At 43.7% G+C, this 25,647-nt stretch overlaps 1 protein-coding gene across 1 annotated transcript in view; it reads right to left on the reverse strand.

Annotated features, from left to right (window-relative positions):
• Nucleotides 1-22,644, reverse strand: part of LOC127629656 (alpha-2-macroglobulin-like) — a 59,050-nt gene extending 36,406 nt beyond the window's left edge. Inside the window, exon 1 of the mRNA XM_052106806.1 lies at nucleotides 22,486-22,644. The gene's annotated coding sequence lies outside the window, so the exon portion shown is untranslated. The remainder of the gene's footprint in view (nucleotides 1-22,485) is intronic.
• Nucleotides 22,645-25,647: the final 3,003 nt, after the last annotated feature.

The following is a 25,647-nucleotide window of genomic DNA, read 5'->3' on the forward strand; positions in this document are numbered from 1 at the left end:
AGACCCTTTCTCTCTGTACATGCCACACAACTGCTTGTTCAGTCACTTGTCATAACTAGACTGGACTACTGTAACGCTCTCATTGCACGCCTTCCTGCATGTGCTATCAGACCTCTCCAAATGATCCAGAATGCAGCAGCACGTCTGGTCTTTAATGAACCTAAGAGAGCACATGTTACACCACTCTTTGTCTCTCTCCACTGGCTGCCGGTTCATGCACGTACTAAATTCAAGGCCCTGATGCTGGCACACAAAACAGTCACTGGGTCTGCTCCAGCATACCTAAAAACATTTATGCAGAGCTACGTTCACACCAGAAGCCTGCGGTCGGCTAAGGAATGTAGCCTTGTCATACCAAACAAAGAGGCACCAAAACACTTTCCCGGACTTTCAGTTTCATCTTCCCACGGTGGTGGAATGACCTTCCCAACTCAATCGGGGAAGCTAACTCACACTCTATCTTCAAAAAATGGCTAAAAACACATCTTTTCCAAAAGCACTTAACCGGTCACTAAAAAAAAAAAAAAAAAGATTTACATTTCTTGTTGCACTTAAATCTGTTTTGTATACTATTCTGATGATAGTGAAACTTTGTAGTATGGCACTTTTCGTACCACTGTCTCCTTAAGATGATTCGCTTATGTTTTCCTCTTTTGTAAGTCGCTTTGGATAAAAGTGTCTGCCAAATGAATAAATGTAAATGTGAATGTAGATGGGAGGGGTTACATTCATAGGGAACAATGAATCTGAGTAGACATCCATGACGTGAGGAGTCCCACATGGCTCAATTCTTGCACCGCTCCTGTTCAATCTGTATATGCTCCCATTAGGCCAAATTATGAAAAAGAACCAAATTGTGTACCATAGCTATGTAGTCGACACCCAGATTATATTATATTATAGCCCTCTAGCCTCATGGACCCTGTGTATTGATGAAATTAACAGTTGGATGTGGCCTGGGTAGCTCACAGAGTATTGACGCTGACTACCACCCCTGGAGTTGCAAGTTCGAATCAAGGGAGTGCTGAATGACTCTAGCCAGGTCTCCTAAGCAACCAAATTGGCTAGGCTAGGGAAGGTAGAGTCACATGGGGTAACCTCCTTGTGGTCCTGATTAGTGGTTCTCGCTCTCAATGGGGCATGTGGTAAGTTGCATGTGGATTGCGGGGAGTAGCATGAGCCTTAAAATGCGGGGTCTACGCGGTGTCATGCACAACAAGCCACATGATAAGATGCGTGGATTGGTGGTCTCAGAGGCAACGGAAACTTGTCCTCCACCACCTGGATTGAGGTGAGTATCCGCGCCACCACGAGGACCTCATAAGTAGTGGGAATTGGGCATTCCAAATTGGGAGAAAAGGGGATAATAAAAAAAAAACAGTTGGATGTGCTGAAACTTCCTTCAGTTAAACAATGACAAGATAGATGACATTGTATTTGGCAACAAAGGCGAAATTCCCAAGGTGAAAATACCTTGACTCCAGTGGTCATAAAACAAAAAAACAAGTAAAGAATCTTGGTGTGATTTTGGAGTCAGATCTTAGTTTCAGTAGTCACATCAAATCAATTACTAAATCAGCCTACTATCATCTAAAAAATATTGTGAGAATTAGATGTTTTGTATCAAGTCAAGACTAACTGATTTTAACATAAATTGATATGTAGATTGTGGATTATGCGAATATTACTGTATAAGTTTTGCATCCAATTACATAAATAATTATCATAGAGCTGCTCTCAGTCACAATTAATTACTGTAAGGTGTGGCTTTACATGACTTGCACTGCAGTAAAAAAACGTGCATGAAATTTGCCGTTACATGTACAATTGATTTGTTTAGTTCCCCTTCTGTCGCTCTCTCCACGTTGTGTCAGAGAAGCGACACTAGGGGTCTCTCTTGAGCGCCGATATCCACCTCTGATCTATGAAAAAAGGCAAATGAGAAGTTGGCAGCCGGTATTTGCATGTCCCGCCCCCGGACATACAGGTATTTAAGCGGCGCAAATACGGGAGATCATTCAGAAAATTTCTTTGGAGCCGATGGTCGTGTCTGCAGTTGCTGCGTGTTACACACCGAGTTCCTGTCATTCCTCTGCTGCATGCTGTTGGATTCTACGGTGCACAACAGCGGCTTTCTCCTGTTTGCACGGCTGTGCATTCCTGCCCCTGGGCGCTTCGACAGTTGCAGATTAAAAAGAACTCTCACAAGTCCTTTTTTCATAAAAGAGTGATTTGATTTAAAAGAGTAATTTCCTCTAAAAGAGCAAAACACAGTGGCGCTGAACGTCCTTTTAAGGATGCGTCTTTATAAAGATGCCTTTCCGCCCCCGTGTTGTTCCTGGATGCGGTACAGTGCTCTCCGCTTCAGACGGCCACAGGCGTTGTCTAGTGTGTCTGGGTAGCGATCACACCGAGGCTGCGTTTGTGGATGGTTCATGTTCTCACTGCGAGAACATGACCATGACAACGTTGCGGTCGCGGCTCGCTTACAATCGTAAGCAAGCCACTCCAGCCGCCCCCCCGCATTGCTCCTTCTTCCCACGGGATTGAGGACGATGCGGTTGGTGATGGAGGCGATTTGGGGATGGCAGCGGGTGCAGCTCCGCCGTGTACGTCCCCTTGGACCACCCGCACCTCGGCACGCTCGTTGACTCCCGTCCGTGCTCGAGGCGACAGCGACTCGCCTTACAGCCAGTCCGCCTATCCTCCTGACACCGAAGCAGATGAGCTCGCCGCGGCATCGGAGGGTGCGGTATCTGATGCTGAGGACTCCCCTGGGCTGCTGCTTTTGGGCCTGCACGCCCAGGCTGAGGCCGACGCACAGATGACCGACATGCTTTCCCGAGCAGCCACTAGCGTGGGCTTGGACTGGAACCCTCCATCCTCCCCACAGCCATCACGGCTGGACGACTGGTTCCTGGGGTCTGGACGCCACTCACAGCCTCGTCCCACCCCAGTCCCGTTCTTCCCAGAAGTGCATGATGAGCTGACGTCTTCGTGGAGAGCACCCCTCTCCACTCGTCACACCGCCACCTGCTCATCCGCCCTCGCCACCCTCAACGGCGGAGCGCGCCACGGGTACACGACGATTCAACAGGTGGATAGGGCAGTTGCGCTCCACTTATGCCCCGGAAGCCCTACCACCTGGTGGGGCCACCCTGTACTCCCTTCCCGGACCTGTAGAGCAACATCCTTGCTGACCGCAAAGGCCTACAGCGCCACCGGATGCGCCGCGTCCGCCCTGCATGCCATGGCTCTCCTGCAGGTCCATCAAGCCAAGGCACTAAGAAACATGCACGGGGGTGGTCCTGATCCCGACACGCGCAGGAATTGCGCTCAGCAACCGACCTCGCCCTGAGAGCGACGAAGGTCACAGCGCAGGCGCTCGGGCAGGCGATGGCCACGCTTGTGGTCCAGGAGCGTCAACAATGGCTGAACATGGTCGTTGCGTGAAGCAGACAAGACTCGCTTCCTCAACACTCCTGTCTCCCAGTTTGGCCTCTTTGGCGACACCGTCGAGGACTTTGCCCAGCAGTTCTCCATGGTGAAGAAACAGACGGAGGCCATCTCTCACATCATGCCTCGCCGCAAACCTGCCACTACGGCTCATGCCCCATCTGCTCGCCGAGGGCGTCCTCCCGCAGCCAGGAAACCTTCAGCTCCGCCTCAACCCGGGCCCAGCTCTCAGCCCAAGCGTCGAGCCAACCGCAGGAAGTGCACGCCCCCTGTCTCACAGACCCCCTCGAGGACCCGGAAGGCTCCCAGGTGCTCCTGAGACAGCCCGCCAAGACGTTAGCTCCGGAGGTGGTAAGACCGGTCCGTCCCCCGGTGGAGGGCCGGGAGGAGAATTTTGTGTTTTTTCAACAGGGGCTGCGGTACCCAAATTCTCAATAAAAGAGCTATTTCCTTTGTCTCTGGGTCACATGGCCCGCAAATGCCGTTCTCACGGCACTCTGCTTTCAGGCCTCAACAGTCCCGGCTTCCTGGATGCGGCGTCTCCGCCTTCAGCCCCACGACTGTTCCCCGGCCGGCCGGTTCAGACGAGTCCACAGGATGCCAACATCAGACCTCCTCCTCAGTCACGAACCCGCCCCCTGCCGGGTGCGTGGAGCAAGGTAAGTGCTTTGAGTCTATTCTCAGCACCGGAGCCTCGGGCTGCTTCACTGCCTCCCGACGCCGCATTACCTGTTCTGCACCGCTGCGAAGCCCCGCCGGGTACGTCCAAAATACTCGTCCCCTTGGTGCCCCTAGCACGGAGTTTAGAGGCGTGGCTTTCACTGCCCAGCCCGTCAAGCTGGCTGCACCGGACCATTCGACTCGGTTACGCAATTCAGTTTGCCAGGCTCGCCCCCCTTCGTGGGCATTCATTTTTCCGCAGTACACGGCGAACATGCCCAGTCTCTGCGCGAAGAAATAGCCTCCCTTCTAATCAAGGATGCGATAGAGCCTGTCCCTCCAACCGAAATGCCCTACAGCCCTTACTTCGTTGTACCCAAGAAAGGCGGCGGCTTACGACCGATCTTGGACTTGTGAGTTTTCAATCGGACCTAGTCCAAACTCCCGTTCAAAATGCTCACCCAGAAACAAATTATATCTGGCGTCCGGCATCTAGATTGGTTCGCAGCGGTAGACCTAAAGGATGCGTACTTCCACGTCTCGATTCGCCCTCGACATCGACCCTTTCTACGGTTCGCGTTCGACAGCCAGGAGTATCAGTACAAAGTCCTCCCCTTCGGCCTGTCTCTGTCCCCTCGCGTCTTCACGAAAGTCGCAGAGGCAGCTCTTGCCCCGCTCCGAGAAGCCGGCATACGCATACTCAATTACCTCGATGACTGGCTCATCCTGGCCCCATCGCGAGAGTTACTATGCGCACAGAGACCAGGTGCTCGGGCAACCTCAGCCGTTTGGGGCTTCAGGTCAACTGGGAAAAGAGCAAGCTCAACCCAGTCCAGAGCATCTCTTTTCTCGGTTTGGAGTTAGAGTCTATGACAGCACATCTCTCCAACAAGCGTGCTCAGTCGGTGCTGAAATGCCTCGCTTCCCTCAAGCCAGGTACCATGGTCCCTCTAAAACGATTCCAACAGCTCCTGGGGCATATGGCATCCTCCGCGGTGGCCGCACCGCTGGGGTTGATGCATATGAGACCACTTCAGCACTGGCTCCAGACTCGAGTACCGAGACGAGTATGGCGTCACAGCACGCACAGTGTGAAAGTCATCACCACCTGCCGCCAAACCCTCAAACCCTGGACAGACCTCTGCTTTCTACAGGCAGGGGTACCCTTGCAGCAGGTGTCCCGACGCGTTCTGATCACAACCGACGCCTCCAAATTGGGTTGGGGCACCATGTGCAACGGACACGCGGCCGCAGGCGGTTGAAACCGGGCCCCGCTGCGCTGGCACATCAACTGCCTAGAGCTGCTGGCTGTTTTCTTTGCCCTGAGGAAGTTTCTCCCATTAATTTGAGACAAACACATCCTAGTCAGGACAGACAGCACCACAGTGGTTGCCTACATAAATCGCCAAGACGGAGTACGCTCCCTCCACATGTCACAGCTTGCCCGTCGTCTCCTCCTTTGGAGTCAGCAGAGACTCAAGTCACTGCGTGCCACTCACATCCCCGGCAACCTCAATGTGATAGCGGTCGCACTGTCAAGACAAAGCTTGCCCGGCGGAGAGTTGAGGCTCCACCCCCAGTCGGTCCAGCTGATCTGGGACCGGTTCGGCAAGGCCCAGGTAGACCTGTTTGCCTCCCAAGAAACCTCCCACTGCCCGCTCTGGTATGCCCGGACAGAGGCTCCCCTCAGGGCAGATGCTTTGGCACACAGCTGGCCCACGGGGCTGCACAAGTACATATTTCCCCCAGTGAGCCTCCTTGCACAGGTGCTATGCAAGGTCAGGGAGGACGAAGAGCAAGTCATTCTGGTGGCCCCCTACTGGCCCACCCGGACTTGGTTCTCAGACCTCACACTCCTCACGACAGCCCCTCCCTGGTGAATTCCCCTGAGGAAGGACCTTCTTTCTCAGGGATGGGGCACGCTCTGGCACCCGCACCCAGACCTCTGGAACCTCCACGTCTGGCCCCTGGACGGGATGCGGAAGATCTAGCCGGCCTACCACCGACCGTCATAGATACTTCAACCAAGCCAGAGCCCCCTCGACCAGGCATCTTTACGCCCTAAAGTGGCGTCTGTTCGCGAACTGGTGTTCTTCCCGAGCCGAAGACCCACAGAAGTGCGCAGTTAGGTCAGTGCTCGTGTTTCTACAGGAGAGGCTGGAGAGGAGGCTGTCCCCCTCCATCCTCAAGGTGTATGCCGCCGCCATCGCGGCTCACCACGACACGATAGACGGCAAGTCTCTTGGTAATCACAACTTAATTGTCAGGTTCCTCAAAGGTGCCCGGAGGCTAACTCCCTCCCGGCCTAACCTATTCCCCTCCTGGGATCTCTCGATCGTCCTCACGGGCCTCCAGAGACCCCCCTTCGAGCCGCTAGATTCAGCTGGACTCAGGGCCCTCTCTCTCAAGACCGCCCTGCTGATCGCGCTCGCCTCCATCAAGAGGGTCGGGGACCTGCAAGCATTCTCTGTTAGCGACACTTGCCTGGAGTTCGGTCCGGCAGACACATACGTGATCCTAAGACCGCGACCAGGCTATGTGCCCAAGGTTCCTACCACACCCTTCAGAGATCAGGTAGTGAACCTGCAACCGCTGCCCTGGGAGGAGGCAGACCCAACCCTTTCATTGCTGTGTCCAGTACATGCTTTGCGTATCTATCTGGACCGCACGCAGAGCACTAGACGCTCTGAGCAGCTCTTTGTCTGCTTCGGGGGACAGCGGAAAGGGAACGCTGTCTCCAAACAGAGGCTTGCCCACTGGGTTGTCGACGCCATTTCATTGGCTTATCACACCCAGGCCGTGCCCCCCCCTTGTGGGTCCGAGCTCACTCCACTAGGGGTGTTGCATCCTCATGGGCACTGGCCAGGGGCACCTCCCTAGCAGACATCTGCAGAGCAGCAGGGTGGGCAACACCTAACACTTTCTCGAGGTTTTACAATCTCCGTGTTGAGTCAGTATCGTCCCGTGTTTTCTCAGGTCCGAGCCCGTAGAACTCGGTAACACGCTGACGTTCTGGCCGGGTGAATCGCTTGCGCCTAGCGCCCTTTCCCTCAGCCGAGGTAAAATAGTTCGCCTCCGTTCCCAGGAGACCCCATCTTCGGGTCGCTGGTTGACTCCTTCCTAGCCCTTTTGGGTCCGCAGTTCAGCGGAGGAACTCGCCGACCCAAGCCACTACGGGTACCCAAAATCTACCCTGTACTGGAATAGGTGCTCCACAGGTAAGGCCTCCTGCTCGGAGTCCCCCTGTGTGTGATTCTGCGGTACTGTCCCCTCACGAGCGGACCCCCGTGTCTCCCTTAGGCAGTTACAGCTGCCTCGGTCGCCATGCTGTATGCTTCCCCCCTCTACGAGGCTGGATCTACCAACGCACCAACTTTTCCACATAGGTCCTAACAGGCCATGTGATGTATTTGCCACTCTTTGCCTCCCCTGCCGGGTAAGTGTGGCCTCCGCAGGGTCTTCTCCCCCTGAAAGAAGGGCTAAGACCCCCTTCCCTCAATGCATGTAAGGGCCCTGGCCGTAGTTGCTCTATGCGAGAAACATAGATAGAAAAGAGGCCCAGCCAGGCTGGCCCATTCCCAGGTTGGCAGCCATCACCTTGTTCCCCCCTCCAGGGTAACGAAAAGGATTCTGATGGCTTGAATGGGGCATTGGGGAAGGGTACGTGCAGTCTGATAAAGTTGGTCGTACTGCACGTAAGAATACCTGCTCGCTCCTGTATCAGCAGTTCACGTACACGGCTCGGCGCATGGCACTTTTATAAGTGGACCCCTAGTGTCGCTTCTCTGACACAACGTGAAGAGAGCGACAGAAGGGGAACGTCTAGGTTACGTATGTAACCTCCATTCCCCGATGGATGGAACGAGACGTTGTGTCTTCCCCACCACGTCGCTGAGCCGAGCCACTGTTGTGGCCGGACCATTTCTGGCTCCTCAGAAAAATCCTGAATGAACTCCCGTATTTGCACCGCTTAAATACCCGTATGTCCGGGGGCGGGACATGCAAATACCGGCTGCCAACTTCTCATTGGCCTTTTTTCATAGATCAGAGGTGGATATCGGCGCTCAAGAGAGACCCCTATGTAACCTCCATCGGGGAACGGAGGTTATATACGTAACCTAGACGTTTTCTTCTACAGACAATGCCAAGAGTTTAAAAACCATGCCTTGAAAGATATTGGGACACATAATGTATGTCTTGATAAATATGGCATTTAATAGGATAGTTGAAATAGTTCCAAGAACACCTAGTGTGTTTCAGATCACAAAGGGTGTGGATTCTCATAGGTGTTTTTGGACAAATCTTGGCTGGTGCTCAGCATGCTTTTGTTTCAGAGATTTAAAACACTGTACCTTGACATTTCTGAACTTGGTGAGGTGTGTCCCTTCAACAGAATATAAACGGGATGTAAATGGTTCCCCTTCTGTCACTCACTCGACGTGTCAATTGTAGTGACACAAGGGGTCTCTTCTGAGAGCCTTGCGTATCTCTGAGCTTGAAAAAAGCCCAATGTCAAATTGGCAGACAGAATTTGCATGCCCCGCCCACATACGGGTATAAAGGGGAGCGGGCGAGCGTCTGTCAGACAGATTTTTTCTTCGGACTCGAACGGTTGAGTGATCAGCGAGCTGTGTGTCACGACTGCTTCACACACCTCTACAAGAGAGCTTTCTGTCAGATCTGATGGCGCATTCCAGCAGCTTTCTCCTCTCTGCACGCTGTGCAGTCCCTGCCCCTGGGCCCTTCGACAGTGCTTCTCTCCTAAAAGAGTTAATTTCTCTGAAAAGAGTTTATTTTCCTCTAAAATAGTTTTTTTTCTGGTAAAAGAGCAACATACACAAGCGAGCGTTGATGCCCTTCCGCCGCTGTGTAGTTCCTGGATGCGGCCAGTATCTCTCCAGATCCGAAGGTCATAGACGCTGCCTCGTATGCCTGGGTAGCGATCACACCGAATGGTGTGAATGGCTCATGTTCTTACTGCGAGGACATGACCATGGCAACGTTGTGGTCACAGCTTTCGTTCCTCAAAACAAACGCCTCTCCAGCTGTCCCCCGCATCGCTCCTTCTTCCCACGGGATTGAGGACAACCCGGCTGGCGATGGAGCGGATTTGGAGATGGCAGCGAGCTCTGTTTTGCCAGGCACAGCCCCACGAACCACCCCGGCATGCTCGTTTGCTTCTGTCTGCGCTCGGGATGATGGCGGCTGGCTTCACAGGCAGTTTGCCTCATTCCTGGAACCCTCTGTCCTCCCCCCAACCCTCGCAGCATGACAATTGGTACATCGGCTCCGGGCGCCGCTCCCAGCCACGCAACCCTCCCGGTACCTTTATTCCCGGAAGACGCCCTGGACGGCGGAGCGAACCCCTGTCTCCAGGACCTCTTCTAGAGCCCGTAAGACCCCTAAACGCTCCTGAGACGGCACACCCAGGAAGCCAGACGTTTGCTCCAGAGTTGGTAGCAAGACCACTCCGTCCCCCAGTGGAGGCTGCAGTACCCAAATTATCAATAAAAGAGCAATTTCCTCACTTCCTGGGTCATCAGGCCAGTGCGCGCCGTTCTCAGTGGTGAACTCCTCATTACAGCATCAGAAGGATCTGACAAACAACCGCTCCTTGTATCATACTGTGAGACCACTTCACCTCCTGACATGCCTCCATTATTAAGGATTTTGAAATTGACCATCAGATACAAGGTAGAATTCAAGATATATAATGCAAATTTCGGGTTATTCATCTGTTAATTAAGCAGCCTGTATTTTTCTTTAATATAAAATATGTAAAGACAAAAACTAGAGAGATGTGTAGGAGAGATTTGAAAGTGTGAGGTAGCAAAATCGTAAAAAATCTAGTTGGCTCAATGGCTCATGCAAAAACACACAACTTTTACTCCCATAGGGAGAGGAAAAAGCAAACCAACTAACAACTATTTTCTTTTCTCCCCTTTTCCCTATTTGGAATGCCCAATTACCAATGCGCTTTAAGTCCAAGTGGTGGCGTAGTGACTCACCTCAATCTGGATGGCAGAGGATGAATCTCAGTTGCCTCCGCGTCTGAGACCGTCAACACGCACATCTTATCACGTGGCTTGTTGAGCGCTTTATCGTGGAGACATAGCACGTATGGAGGCTTCACGCTATTCTCTGTAGCATCCACACACAACTCACCATGCGCCCCACCGAGAACCACATTATAGCGACCACGAGGAGATGTGACTCCACCCTCCCTAGCAATCAGGCCAATTTGGTTGCTTAGGAGACCTGGCTGGAGTCACTCAGCATACCCTGGATTCGAACTCACGACTCCAGGTGTGGTAGTCAGCACCATTACTCGCTGAGCTACCCAGGCCCCCAACAATGATTTTTCTTAAGTTTAACCCCTATTCCAAAGCTAATACTAACCAAAAAGTATAACCCTTACCCAAACCCTAAAGCTAACTATGATTTTAGTAGGAAAAAAATGTTTTTGTACCACGGAAGAAAGAGAAACATCGGGTTTGGAGGGATGCTATTACAAGTTACTGAAATACATCAGTCAATTGTATTACATTAATAAATATGAAAAGAGTAACCAAATTTGTTCACAGACATATTCCCGGAGTCTTCCTCTGATGTCACATTTATATCAAAGTTCAATGACCTGTAAGGTTAAACAGACCAAACCACAATAAACTTTACACCGATTAATTCAGGTAATTTATGTAATCCTAATATACTATACGTTGATCTATTATTTCGTAAGACTCTGGGAATATGTCTATTTACCATCAGAAACATGGGCTTTATCCCTGAATCATCATATTTGTCTGAAGCTTGCACAAGAGTTAACTCTTAAACAAAGTTATATTATATTACTGTTTGAGCACTCTCTGTGGTTTGTGATATGATAATATATTAAATGTAAATCATTTTTGTTGAACATCCATTTTCTAGGATTAATTTGAGGCCATACAAATACAGGCCATTTATTCAAGCTTAATAGCAAATTGAATGGGTGTGGTATTTAGTCATCCTCAATAGATTCTTTAAGGTTTGGCAAATAATGCATGCTGAAACACAAGTTCAGTAAGGCACTGAAGAACAGTTCTTCATATGAATCTCTCAGCCTGTCAAACTGTTGAAAACTGAATTGTCAAACACACTCCTACATTACCTTTGTTATGTAGCTGAGAACATGCCTAAATCCTGATTTACCTTTTTTTTCATTTTGCATGTCATATTGGTTTAGGCAAAATGGAGAGAATATTCTCCTCTTTTCAATAGTAAATTGTTCATAAAATTATTTGTACAGTACCTCATTTTTTCTTTATAAACAAATATAAATCATAAATATAAAGCATCAGTAAATCTATTCTTACACCTTTCTCAGGACTGTTTTAATTCCTGTGTAATATCAACATATCCACTTTGATATGAATTAAAGATGATCACTAAAATGTGTAATTTGTTAAGAATATGTTTCACAGCTGTATCTTTTTGTCAACACCATCATATTTTAATGGGGAAAAAACGATAACCAGGCAATGTGAAATTCAATCCTATTTTCATTTTTCACTTGCTATGTGTTCAACAGTTGCAGGCCGTGCATTAAAAGTCTAGTACTTCAGTGTGATTCATGCCATTAAGAAAACACAGTTTCACAATGAATAAGACACCCAATGCCTTTGGGCATCATACATTATGTCGCAGCTAACTAGTAAAAACAATTTACATTTTAAAAACATGTCCACGCACGAAAGGCAGAACTTGAAACGGCACGTAATGCTCAATCAAGCCTAATTTTAACTGCAGCATGACTTTTGTGAAATTAACGTCTCCTCAACAGATATTCAAAAATTATAATTTTTCATTTGAATCTACCAAGGAGGTCTATAATATCTGGAAAATCTATCTAATAATATTTGAGATATAAATATTGCTTGCAATAAATTTAGTTTCTTCAGGGTACACGGTTAGGCCTATGCTGCGTTCCGTTCAAGTTGAATGTGGGATATTCCTACTAGATATCTCCGACCATAAATGCATTCAATAACCCCGATATTCGGAAGATGACGTTTAAGAAAACAAAACTGCTACGCTATAGCTATATACTGTTATCTTAGCAGGGATTTGACTCATTAGAAATGTTTCCTAGCAACCCAATTGATAATCAATGCTGCAGTGCTAGCATTTGTGTTTCAGGTGTACGATTATCAAAAGAGATTATAATGTTGTATACACCTGTTTCTGCAGCAGGCGTTTATTAAACAAGCTTTAATATCATGTAATGTGGAAACAAACTCATTCATCGATATTACATAATAAAGTGAACGAGTGTTGACGTTTGTGTGACATCATGCACCTGCATCTCGGCAAAATAGGAGTTGAGATTTTCTGCACGAGCCTACACGTTGTAATTCTGACTTCAAGATGAATTCCATTAGACTTTTCCTAGTAGGAAGTTGTAAAATCTGACTTTCTGAGTTGAATGGAATGCAGCACTACTTTTCAAAACTTGATCCGACACTGAATGCTCAAGCAGCCTAATTTACACTTAGAAACCTCCTTTCCTGTTTAATAAATTAAGCAATCACAAAGTCATGCAGATCTCGTGTTTTTAAATTCTATTCTAGTATTGATAGAGAACTAGTTATAACACAATTAGTAGATGACACCACACCTCTTTCTCCAAAATGATAACCTAATACCCATGGCAAATAAAGTAATAGAAGAGTTTTCTAACACATCTGGTGTTTATTTGAATGTAAAGAAATGTGAACTTATGGCGGTCAAAGAATGTTCAGTGGCATCTTATTGTAACATTCCAGTCAAAACATACCAAGGGATTACAATAAATAAGAATCAACATATAGAAGTTCATTAAATTTGAATCCTGTTATCCAAAAAACTCTGAAGTTTAATCAATGGCTTATAAGAGACTTGTCATTAAGAGGGAGAGTTTTGCAAAGCAGAAGGTATATCCCGGTTAATTTACAGTATAAGGCTATGGCTCTTCATGTCGATGATAAAATACTGAAGGAGATTGATAAGATGCTCTTTGATTTTGTTTGGAAAAATAGGATACTTTATATAAGAAAAATTACCTTAATGAACTCATATGAAAATGGTGGTCTCAATTTCCTGAACTTCGCTACATTAAACAATACATTTAAAATCAACTGGATTAGACAAATTGTTAAGTATCCAGTATCTATTTGGAATATTTTTCCCCTCAATTTATCTAGTCTGGATGGCATACATTTCTTCCTTGTTTGCAATTTTGATATTAACCTGTGAAACTTTCTGCATTTCATCATCGAGCTTTTCTAGCATGGATTTAATTTACAAACACAAATTTTCACCTCACCAATACTTTATCTGGAATAATAAGGACATTCTATTTAAACAAAATACTACTTTCTTTGAAAATTGGTTTAGAAATAATATTGTTTTGTGGACTAATTATTTAACTCAGATGGCCTTCTTTTTACTTATAAGGAAAGTCAGCTCCAAGGGGAATTCACACCTGTCTTTGGTGCAATTTCTTCTAAAATATATACAGGTCCTTCTCAAAAAATTAGCATATTGTGATAAAGGTCATTATTTTCCATAATGTAATGATAAAAATTAAACTTTCATATATTTTAGATTCATTGCACACCAACTGAAATATTTCAGGTCTTTTATTGTTTTATTACTGATGATTTTGGCATACAGCTCATGAAAACCCAAAATTCCTATCTCAAAAAATTAGCATATTTCATCCGACCAATAAAAGAAGTGTTTTTAATACAAAAAAAAAAATCAACCTTCAAATAATTATGTTCAGTTATGCACTCAATACTTGGTCGGGAATCCTTTTGCAGAAATGACTGCTTCAATGCGGCGTGGCATGGAGGCAATCAGCCTGTGGCACTGCTGAGGTGTTATGGAGGCCCAGGATGCTTCGATAGCGGCCTTAAGCTCATCCAGAGTGTTGGGTCTTGCGTCTCTCAACTTTCTCTTCACAATATCCCACAGATTCTCTATGGGGTTCAGGTCAGGAGAGTTGGCAGGCCAATTGAGCACAGTAATACCATGGTCAGTAAACCATTTACCAGTGGTTTTGGCACTGTGAGCAGGTGCCAGGTCGTGCTGAAAAATGAAATCTTCATCTCCATAAAGCTTTTCAGCAGATGGAAGCATGAAGTGCTCCAAAATCTCCTGATAGCTAACTGCATTGACCCTGCCCTTGATAAAACACAGTGGACCAACACCAGCAGCTGACAAGGCACCCCAGACCATCACTGACTGTGGGTACTTGACACTGGACTTCAGGCATTTTGGCATTTCCTTCTCCCCAGTCTTCCTCCAGACTCTGGCACCTTGATTTCCGAATGACATGCAAAATTTGCTTTCATCCGAAAAAAGTACTTTGGACCACTGAGCAACAGTCCAGTGCTGCTTCTCTGTAGCCACTGGTTCAAAAGTGGCTTGACCTGGTGAATGCGGCACCTGTAGCCCATTTCCTGCACACGCCTGTGCACGGTGACTCTGGATATTTTCCGCAGGTCCCCCAAGGTCTGGAATCGGTCCTTCTCCACAATCTTCCTCATGGTCCGGTCACCTCTTCTCGTTGTGCAGCGTTTTTTGCCACACTTTTTCCTTCCCACAGACTTCCCACTGAGGTGCCTTGATACAGCACTCTGGGAACAGCCTATTTGTTCAGAAATTTCTTTCTGTGTCTTACCCTCTTGCTTGAGGGTGTCAATGATGGCCTTCTGGACAGCAGTCAGGTCGGCAGTCTTACCCATGATTGCGGTTTTGAGTAATGAAAAAGGCTGGGAGTTTTTAAAAGCCTCAGGAATCTTTTGCAGGTGTTTAGAGTTAATTAGTTGATTCAGATGATTAGGATAATAGCTCGTTTAGAGACCCTTTTCATGATATGCTAATTTTTTGAGATAGGAATTTTGGGTTTTCATGAGCTGTATGCCAAAATCATCAGTATTAAAACAATAAAAGACCTGAAATATTTCAGTTGGTGTGCCATGAATCTAAAATATATGAAAGTTTAATTTTTATCATTACATTATGGAAAATAATGAACTTTATCACAATATGCTAATTTTTTGAGAAGGACCTGTATGTTGTTTAAACAGCTAAAAAGATTGGATTACAAGCATCTCCCACCCCTCTCACCAAATCACTCCCTTGAAGGTAAAATATGTTTCTCCTGTTGTTGTAATAATAGATCAATAAGAGCCCTTTTCCAGAAGGATGTTGTTTCAAGACCTAATGTAATTGCATATTGGAGTCAGTTTGTGAGTGATGTTGACTGGAAAAAAGTCTGGCTTCCGCCCAAATGCTATCTTTTAACAAACAAGGTTAAAGAAGTATCTTTTAAACTCCTTCACAGAATATACCCTGGTAAACATTATTTAACCAAGTTTAAACAAGATATAGATGTAAATTGTAGCTTTTGCAAGCAGAAGACAGCTGTTCATTTATTTTGGCACTGCCACATCACACTGTTTTTTGTTTTTTTTTTGGGCAAAATTTACTTGAATTTATTGTAGGAAATATTGATGAAAATATTACATTACAGTTGAAAAATTTTCTTTTAGACATTATTGTAAACTCCAAAGATAAAAAACCTGCGATAATTCTAGTATGTTCTAAATGTATAATTCTATACATTTTTTAATTTTAATGGCTAAATTTCACATTCATAAATGTACATTTTCAGGTAAAATAAACATATTTTATAGCATTATATTGAGTCAATATTGCCCTCGAAGAAACAAAAAGCTACTTTTTGTACCACTGTCTGATCATTTCTGTATTTTCTTTGATATATTGATCTCTCCTGCCATTGAAGCTAGATCTATGTCTGTCAAGAAGAGATGCTTAAATGAGAACACTAGTGTACTATTTATGAAGGCTATATCTTTAACACCAAGTATATCTGCTGACTCTGTTGATTTTCTCCTTGATTCTTTTAACTCAAAAGTTAAAAGTGTAATTGATGATATTGCTCCTGTGAAAGTCAGGAAGAAGAGTGGCAGACAAATAGCACCTTGGAGAAACTCAACAGCAGTGCAAAATATGAAAAGACAATGCAGAAATGCAGAGCGCATGTGGCGGAAGACAAAACTTGTAGTCCATTATAACATCTACAAAGACAGCATCCATGCTCTTAATATGGATCTAGGCAAAGCTAGACAGACTTTCTTCTTCAATATTATAAACAGCAACTTAAACAAAACACGCACTCTTTTTGCGACTGTAGAGAGACTGACAAACCCCCTGTAAAGGTATTCAATGGAAAGGAGGAGGCGAGAACCTCGGCGGCCATCGTCCTCGGTCAGGCGGCTGGGCTCCTCGTCCCCCGGCAGATGGCCGCAGCTGCTCCGTTGGGGTGGACGGTAGTGACATATCCCTCCTCCTTCCCAGGCTTCGGCACTAGTGTAAAGGTATTCAATGGAAAGGAGGAGGCGAGAACCGGCTTTTCAATATAAATAATAGTTTTAATGATAAACTTAAAAGACAACATAAACACACACACATGACGGACATGTCTGTAAACAATCTCTCTCTCCCACATGATCCCCTGAGGTCAGCCTTTAATCCTCACAGAGGCATAATTAGCCTAATACGGGACCGGGTGTGTAGGATCACGACCCGGCCCCGCCCTCCGCCCTGCCAAACCCCCCAAGCCAGATTCCCAGTGAAATGCTCTCAGACAGCAAGTGCAGTGAGTTTGCTTCTTTCTTCTCTGAAAAATATTTTTTTCTCTGAAATGTTTTCTCTGAAAAAATCAATAATATCAGAAAGATGATTAGCACATCCTTGAGATGTGCTGGGGTCAGACAAATCAAACCACAACCTGAAATTGATGGCAACATTTTGGAAGAAACAGTACAGCACCTTAAAACATCAACCTGCGCCCTTGATGCACTTCCCACATCTTTTTTCAGAAGTGTGTTCAACTGTTTAGAAGAAGATCTCCTAGAAGTGATAAACTCCTCACTTCTCTCTGGGAGTTTTCAAACTCTCTGAAAACTGCAGTTGTCAAGCCCCTCTTGAAAAAGAGCAATCTGGATAAGACCATATTAAGCAACTATAGACCGATCTCAAATCTTCCTTTCATAGGCAAGATCATTGAAAAAGTTGTCTTCAATCAGCTGAACAAATTCTTGAACTCGAATGGATACTTTGACAATTTTCAATCTGGTTTCCGATCGCATCACAGCACAGAGACAGCGCTCATAAAGATAATAAACGATATTCGCTTAAATACTGATACAGGCAAATTATCAGTACTGGTACTACTCGACCTCAGTGCTGCATTAGACACTGTCGATCACAACATACTTCTTGACAGGCTGGAAAACTGGGTGGGGCTTTCTGGGATGGTCCTAAAATGGTTCAGGTCATACTTAGAGTGGACGTCCATGACATGCGGAGTCCCTCAAGGCTCAATTCTTGCGCCACTCCTGTTCAACCTGTATATGCTCCCAATGAGCCAAATAATGAGAAAGAACCAAACTGGTTACCACAACTATGCAGACGACACACAGACGTACTTAGCCCTATCACCTAACGATTACAGCCCTATTGACTCCCTGTGCCAATGCATTGATGAAGTAAACAGTTGGATGTGCCAAAACTTTCTTCAGTTAAACAAAGACAAAACTGAAGTCATTGCGTTTGGAAAGAAAGATGAAGTTCTCAAGATGAATGCATACCTTGACGCTAGGGGTCAAACAACTAAAAATCAAGTCAGGAATCTTGGTGTGTCTCTAGAGTCAGACCTTAGTTTCAGTAGTCATGTCAAAGCAATAACTAAATCAGCATACTATCATCTGAAAAATATTGCAAGAATTAGATGCTTTGTTTCCAGTCAAGACCTAGAGAAACTTGTGCATGCTTTCATCACCAGCAGGGTGGATTATTGTAATGGACTCCTCACTGGCCTTCCCAAAAAGACCATAAGACAGTTGCAGCTCATACAGAACGCTGCTGCCAGGATTCTGAGCAGAACCAGAAAATATGAACATATCACACCAGTCCTCAGGTCTTTACACTGGCTCCCAGTTACATTTAGGATTGATTTTAAAGTATTATTACTGGTATATAAATCACTCAATGGGCTAGGACCTCAATATATTGCAGATATGCTCACTGAATATAAACCCAACAGATCACTCAGATCATTAGGATCACATCAGCTAGAAATACCAAGGGTTCACTCTAAGCAAGGAGAGTCTGCTTTTAGCTATTATGCCAGCCAAAGCTGGAACCAGCTTCCAGAAGAGATCAGATGTGCTCCTACAGTAGTCACATTCAAATCCAGACTCAAAACACATCTGTTTAGCTGTGCATTTACTGAATGAGCACTGTGCCACTGTGTGTCCGACTGTTTGTACTGTATTTTATTTTATATTCTAAACTGTTTCAATTATTCGTATTTTTTTTTTAATTCTTATTTTAATCTCTTTTATGTAAAGCACTTTGAATTACCATTGTGTATGAAATGTGCTATATAAATAAACTTGCCTTGCCTTGCCTTGCCTATACTTCCCCCTAGCATTTGAAATTTTGTATTGTATTTGTATTGTACTTTTTGTTTTGATATTTTCTTCAAGAAAAAGAAAAAAGAAAGACTGGGACATATCCTAAAGATCACACCCATCAAGAACAAATAAGTCAGTCTGATTGGCTGATGAATCTGACAATCTGACTTTACCTGCTCATTCATTTGCCCAGTTGAGGAATTCTGTGGACATTCTGAAGGCCTGAGGGGGTGGAGCTCAAACTCACATGTTGCTTCGGGCATGTGATTTGTGAAACAGCTGTCACAGAAATAAATTGATTGACTGTATCATTTTTTTATTTTTCTCTATTTGTTTGTAGATCAATTAAAGAGTGTGAAGTGATCAAAAAGGTGATTGAGAATGAAAGGATGAAAAATATGTATTTATTTGTCATGTTAGGCTAGCAGAGAATGCTTTGCTGGCTTGAGAAATCACCACTGGAGTTCAGTAAGGCCACACAAGCTCTTGTGGTTTTTATACGGTTTATTATTATTATTTTAGATCATTGTGCAAATATTTTCTGTCACAAACATTATGCTTCAACTCCATTACCCAAATTGATAGGATGAGATGAGACTGAAACAGTCGTATGTCATCATAATCCAACACTGTCCTCACATTAACCCATTTCAGATGTCCTAAAATATCTATATTTTTACAAAATACTAACAGGTCAAGTTCTTCATTAAAAATTTGAATCTGTAGCTTTAAGTAGATATATTTTAATGCATATGTTAACTCACTGCAGTACGTCAAAGTATTAGGCTACTCGTGATGATATAGCTCAAAAAGGCGGAGGAAAAAAGCACCTCACAATTTCTATGGAATAAAATGACTGTCAAAAAACACTTGTGCATTTTTTAAAACGATCGTGCCTAACTGTGAAACATTGTAAGTAACTTTTAGTTTTTGTGAGTGTCAGATTCCAAAACGTATGATCAATGTAGTTTGCAGGTACAACATTTGCATTGTTTGTGAGAGTACGGATCAAATAATTACGAACTGGTTAGTCTGCAGACACGAAATATATGTTTACAAATGTTCATATGAGCAAGAACTGTTCCATATGAGTACAGATCACCACATTTATGGTTTATTCTACAGACATGACATCTATTTTTACAGCTGCGCAGTTACGAGCACTAATTCTTGCTTACAAGTAAGAATCAAAAAGTGCAATAAGCTGTTAAAATGATGTCATTGCTGTCACAGCCATAAATAAAGATTGGAAATTAAAACGATATGTTAAAGTGCGCATGCGCGACCCTGAATCTCACATAGTGGGGGATGGGCAGCCATTTGAACCTCATCGCGGCAAAATGGCAGACAAGAAAGTGTGCTCTCACACACCCACTCAGGTACGTTTTTTATTGTTATTATTATTATGCAATGTTTAATCGATCTTTAATCATGTTAATTTGTGTTAATAAAGGGCACTGTCGCATTACTTGGCAGATTAATGGAAACTTTTGTCAGAGATTCTGTTACAGAGTACATTACAATTGGTGTAGTTGATAAAAAATTAATCAATGTATAATTACACTTCTTCACATCAAGGAAAATTGTAGCATGTTCAAGAAGGGCTGGTATTATACTGATTCTGGTCACGATTAAGATTATATTGTCAAGCACTTTGCTACATAGCGTCACAGCTCTCATATTTTGATATAGTAGTGTACTATACATTATAATGTAATACACTTTATTGTAGCCGCTTTCATGCCAAACGCCTGCTCACCAAATCACTGCACAGCAGCAGCACTTATGGTGGAACATTATTTTTGTTTCAACATTTATGTCAGGGGTTAAACGATGTATTTGGTAAGTTTACTTTTACAATGTTTTAGTTTTAAAAAAATATTTTCAATGTTTTGCTGAAAGTGTTTGTCTTTGACCATTAGTGTTGTCACTCCATCTCCACTCCTTACAACGACTATTAAAAGGGATAGTTCCCCCAAAAATGCAAATTCTCTCATAATTTACTCACCCCCATTCCATCACAGATGTGTATGACTTTCATTGTTCAGCTGAACACAAATTAATATTTTCTTAAAGTTTTTGGCTCTTTTGGTAAACAGAATGGAAGTAAACTTTCAAGGTCCAAAAGTCACATTTAGGCAGGATAATAGTAATCTATATCAATCCACTCGCTTAATGAGTGTCTTCTGAAGTGAAATGCTGTGTTTGTAAGAAACAAATCCAATAATTAAACTGTTTTTATCTATAAGCCATCCCTTCTGATCAAAATGCAAATTATTGGTGGTGTCTATATTCCCCTGGTGGATTTTGATGTGAGAGTGGAAAAGGAGAAGGACTTTTTTGCTGAAGGAAGCTACATTATGGAATAGATGCGTTAAATCTGATGTGATGACACCAATCATTTGTGATTTCACACAAGTGACTGGAGCCACAAAGATTACTATTATACTGCCAAAATGTGACTTTTGGACCTTGAAAGTGTTGGTTGTCGTTTACTTCTATTCTGTTTACCAAAAGACCCAAAAACTTCTAAAAAATATTAATTTGTGTTCAGCTGAACAATGAAAGTCATACACATCTGTGATGGAATGGGGGTGAGTAAATTATGAGAGAATTTGTATTTTGGGGGAACTATCCCTTTTAATAGTCGTTGTAAGGAGTGGAGATGGAGTGACAGCACTAATGGTCAAAGACAAACACTTTCAGCAAAAAAAAATTTTTTTAAACCAAAACATTGTAAAAGTAAACTTACCAAATACATCGTTTACCAAGTCATAACCCCTGACATAAAATGTTGAAACAAAAATAATGTTCCACCATAAGTGCTGCTGCTGTGCAGTGATTTGGTGAGCAGGCGTTTGGCATGAAAGCGGCTACAATAAAGTGTATTACATTATAATGTATAGTACACTACTATATCAAAATAAGAGAGCTGTGAAGCTATGTAGCAAAGTGCTTGACAATATAATCTTAATCGTGACCAGAATCAGTATAATACCAGCCCTTCTTGAACATGCTACAATTTTCCTTGATGTGAAGAAGTGTAATTATACATTGATTAATTTTTTATCAACTACACCAATTGTAATGTACTCTGTAACAGAATCTCTGACAAAAGTTTCCATTAATCTGCCAAGTAATGCGACAGTGCCCTTTATTAACACAAATTAACATGATTAAAGATCGATTAAACATTGCATAATAATAATAACAATAAAAAACGTACCTGAGTGGGTGTGTGAGAGCACACTTTCTTGTCTGCCATTTTGCCGCGATGAGGTTCAAATGGCTGCCCATCCCCCACTATGTGAGATTCAGGGGCGTGCATGCGCACTTTGACAGATCGATTTAATTTCCGATTTTTAGTTATGGCTGTGACAGCAATGACATCATTTTGACAGCTGTTTTGCACTTTTTGATTCGTACTTGTAAGCAAGAATTAGTGCTCGTAACTGCGCAGCTGTAAAAATAGATGTCATGTCTGTAGAATAAACCATAAATGTGGTGATCTGTACTCATATGGAACAGTTCTTGCTCATATGAACATTTGTAAACATATATTTCGTGTCTGCAGACTAACCAGTTCGTAATTATTTGATCCGTACTCTCACAAACAATGCAAATGTTGTACCTGCAAACTACATTGATCATACGTTTTGGAATCTGACACTCACAAAAACTAAAAGTTACTTACAATGTTTCACAGTTAGGCACGATCGTTTTAAAAAGTGTTTTTTGACAGTGATTTTATTCCATAAATTTCTCCCAGAATACACTAGATATTTGACCCAGAGCACAAGCGTGATATTCCCAATTATTTTGTGGAGTAGCTACTTACCTGAGCTTTAGATGTTTATATCAGGCAAGAAGTCATGAAGTTTTGTGATACAGTATGTTACGGTTATTTCCTTTTGTAATCCCGCATAGCATGCTAAGTATTAAAAGCCTTGTAAGTGAGTTGTTCTAGTGGTGTATGGGAGGGAGGAGGGCGGGCCCGGGTCGTGATGCTGCACACCAGGAGCCGGTTGCCCCAGCTGTGCTTAGTTCAAACTTAGCCTAGTTGTTGCGTAATTGGCAATACGTCACAATTTACGCACTACTAAATATTTGAGCGTTGCACCATTAACCTTAGGTAGGACGTAACCCAACGTATAAAAGTAAATATTTACGGAGGCCTCCGACCAGGACGAATGGAATAAAAAAGCAGACTGATATTTTATGATATCACTGAGATCATGTTTTGCGTGACAGACATCAATCCTTTCGACATATATTATGATGTTGACATTTACGAGAGAGAGAGAGAGAAAGAGAAAAAAAAACATGTACTTCAGCATGAAACCGATCTTTGCAGTTTTCAGGGTGTCACCCAGTGTAAGTTTCAACACATTCAAAATATGTATAGGATATTAAAATTAATACATTTCTATTTTTACAGCCTTTTGTATTAATATTTATTTATCACTCTTATTATTTTAGATACAGTTCTTATAATATTCTTATCTACATAGGGGAAATATACTATTTATCAAATCAAATTTTTTACATATCATATTTTAATGGGGATACAATTTATTACAGCTGACAGTTACTTGAGAAAGCAAGTTTTGAACATCAGCCAGATCAAATTGAAGTTCACAGCTTTTTAACAGTTCTGTGTACAAATGTCAAGGCTGTTTATTGGATAAATACAAGTAAACATCATATTATGCAACTATGCTTTACTTTACGGAGAGCTTACAACCTACTAGTTAAGTCTTGCCTAAAGAACAGGTGGTGCAACCAAATTAAGCACTGACTTAGGTACAAACTAACTAGTTACTAAGCCCTTAGTGTGAACTTTTCATCCCAATGTACGGGAGAACAAATGCACAGCTGGTGCAACCCTACCCTGCCCCTAATCGGGCTAATCAAGCCCTTGAGAGGAATAAAGGTGACCGGAGGCAGCAGTAAGAGAGAGAGAGTTACAGGCAGCTGCCCTGCAGGCTTTGTCTTTTTGTTTTATTAAAATATTTTTTATATTTTCAAGCCAGTTCTCACCTCCTCCTTTCCATTAAACTTTGTTAGACTGGTGCTGAAATCCAGGAAGGAGGAGTAGAAGGAGGTGCCATAGTAGAGTCCTCGCCACTACCATCCACACCAATGGAGCAGCCACAACCATCCACCGGGAGACGGAGGAGCCTGCCTGCCTGAGTGCAGAGGAACGTCCGCCAACTGCGAAGGGAGGAGGGGCTTCTAGCCAGGGGCGGACTGGCCATAGGGACAATTTTTTCTGGTTGGCCGGCTGCAATGGGTGCCGATAAGTTGAAACGGGCTGCCGCATTATGCCGAATGTGCCACGACTGGCTAAAGAGTGCTGCAAAATGGCGGCATGATATGCAGAAATGTATATTTCATCTCTGTAGGTCCTTACAGGGTTAAAAACTTTGATGTTAAAAAACACATAAATGCAGCATAAAAGTAATCCATACGACTCCATTGGTTAAGTCCATATCTTCTGAAGTGATGTGATAGGTTTGGGTGAGAAAAAGATCAATAATTAAGTCCTTTTTTACTTAGATTGCGATATGCAAGACGAATGTGAATTGCCAAAAACAAAAGAAGAACTCTTTAGAGAGAAGAGAATTTAGGAGGGGTTTTTTTGTATTAAATAAAAGGACTTTAATATTGATCTGTTTCTCACCCATCAGATCATGACATATCATATCATCATATCACTTCGGAAGACATTAATTAAACCACTGGAGTTGCATGGATTACTTTTATGCTGCCTTTATGTGTTTTTTGAGCTTCAGCATTTTGGAACCTGTGGACTTGTAATTTATGGACCTACAGAGATGAGATATTCTTCTAAAAATATTTGTTTGTGTTTAGTAGAAAGACGTCATACACATCTGGAATGGCATGAAAATGATTAATAATGAGAACATTTTCATTTTTGGGTGAACTTGCCCTCCAAGAGATTTTCAGTTTCTTGTTTTGGTTTCACCACCCTTAAAGTTGAAGTATGGAATTTTGTACCACTAGAGCCACTAAACAGAATTGAAAAAATAAATGTTTTTAAAACATCTTTTTGAATATGCTCCCCTTCTTCCGTTGATCGAACTAACAGATAGTCCCACCTCCAACTCCAAGTCAATGTTATTGTCTCTCCTGAGATGGGTCACTCAAAACAAACACAGGAATTTTCACAGAGACACAGTGTTTAAAGTTTTCAAGAAAATGTATCTATGAATGGCTTACTTATGGCTGTCTCTGCATGTAAAGGACATAATGGGGAAAGTATTTTAACAGATTTTGAAGAGGTTTTTGGGCACTTTTTAGCTGGTCAGACTGGGAGAACAGCTTAAACCATCTAAGACAAGCCAATCAGCTTAAATTGTTTTTTAAAAATGTCACCAGGGTGGGTGAAGCACACATGAATATTCATAATTTTTCCCAACATACTTGTGTTAGACCACACTTCTCAAAACTCATCACGTCTAATAGATTAATTCTAAAAGTGACCTCAGCAATTTTTACCTCTAATGTAATAAATAGTACTTTTGTAAATTCTGTTTAAAATTCTGTATACTCTTGAGATGAAGACTCCAGACATTTCCGTAACCTTATAAAAACTGTTTTATTGTACATGGAGCTGGTCGCCATGTTGACATGTCAGGAATGATTCTCACTACAGCTGTGTTCTGATTTGCTGAATCCCTACACAGTGTCCAATGCTCCTTACCCTGCCAGCATTCCGTGACACACTGAGGCCGTTCTCCAGTCACTGCCAGCATTCCTGGACCACAGAGTCCGTTTCCCTGTCGCTGCCAATGTTCCTGGCCACAGAGGCCATTCTCCAATTACTGCCAGCCTTCCTAGCCATGGAGGCCATTCCCTGTCACTGCCATTATTCCTGGACACACTGAGGCCATTGCACAGTCACTGTTCCCAGTTGCTGCCAGCATACCCGGCCATGGAAGCCGTTACTCATTCGCTGCCAGCTTTGCTGGCCACA

Source organism: Xyrauchen texanus, chromosome 36, assembly GCF_025860055.1.
Source record: "Xyrauchen texanus isolate HMW12.3.18 chromosome 36, RBS_HiC_50CHRs, whole genome shotgun sequence".
In the NCBI taxonomy this organism is placed as follows: Eukaryota; Metazoa; Chordata; class Actinopteri; order Cypriniformes; family Catostomidae; genus Xyrauchen; species Xyrauchen texanus.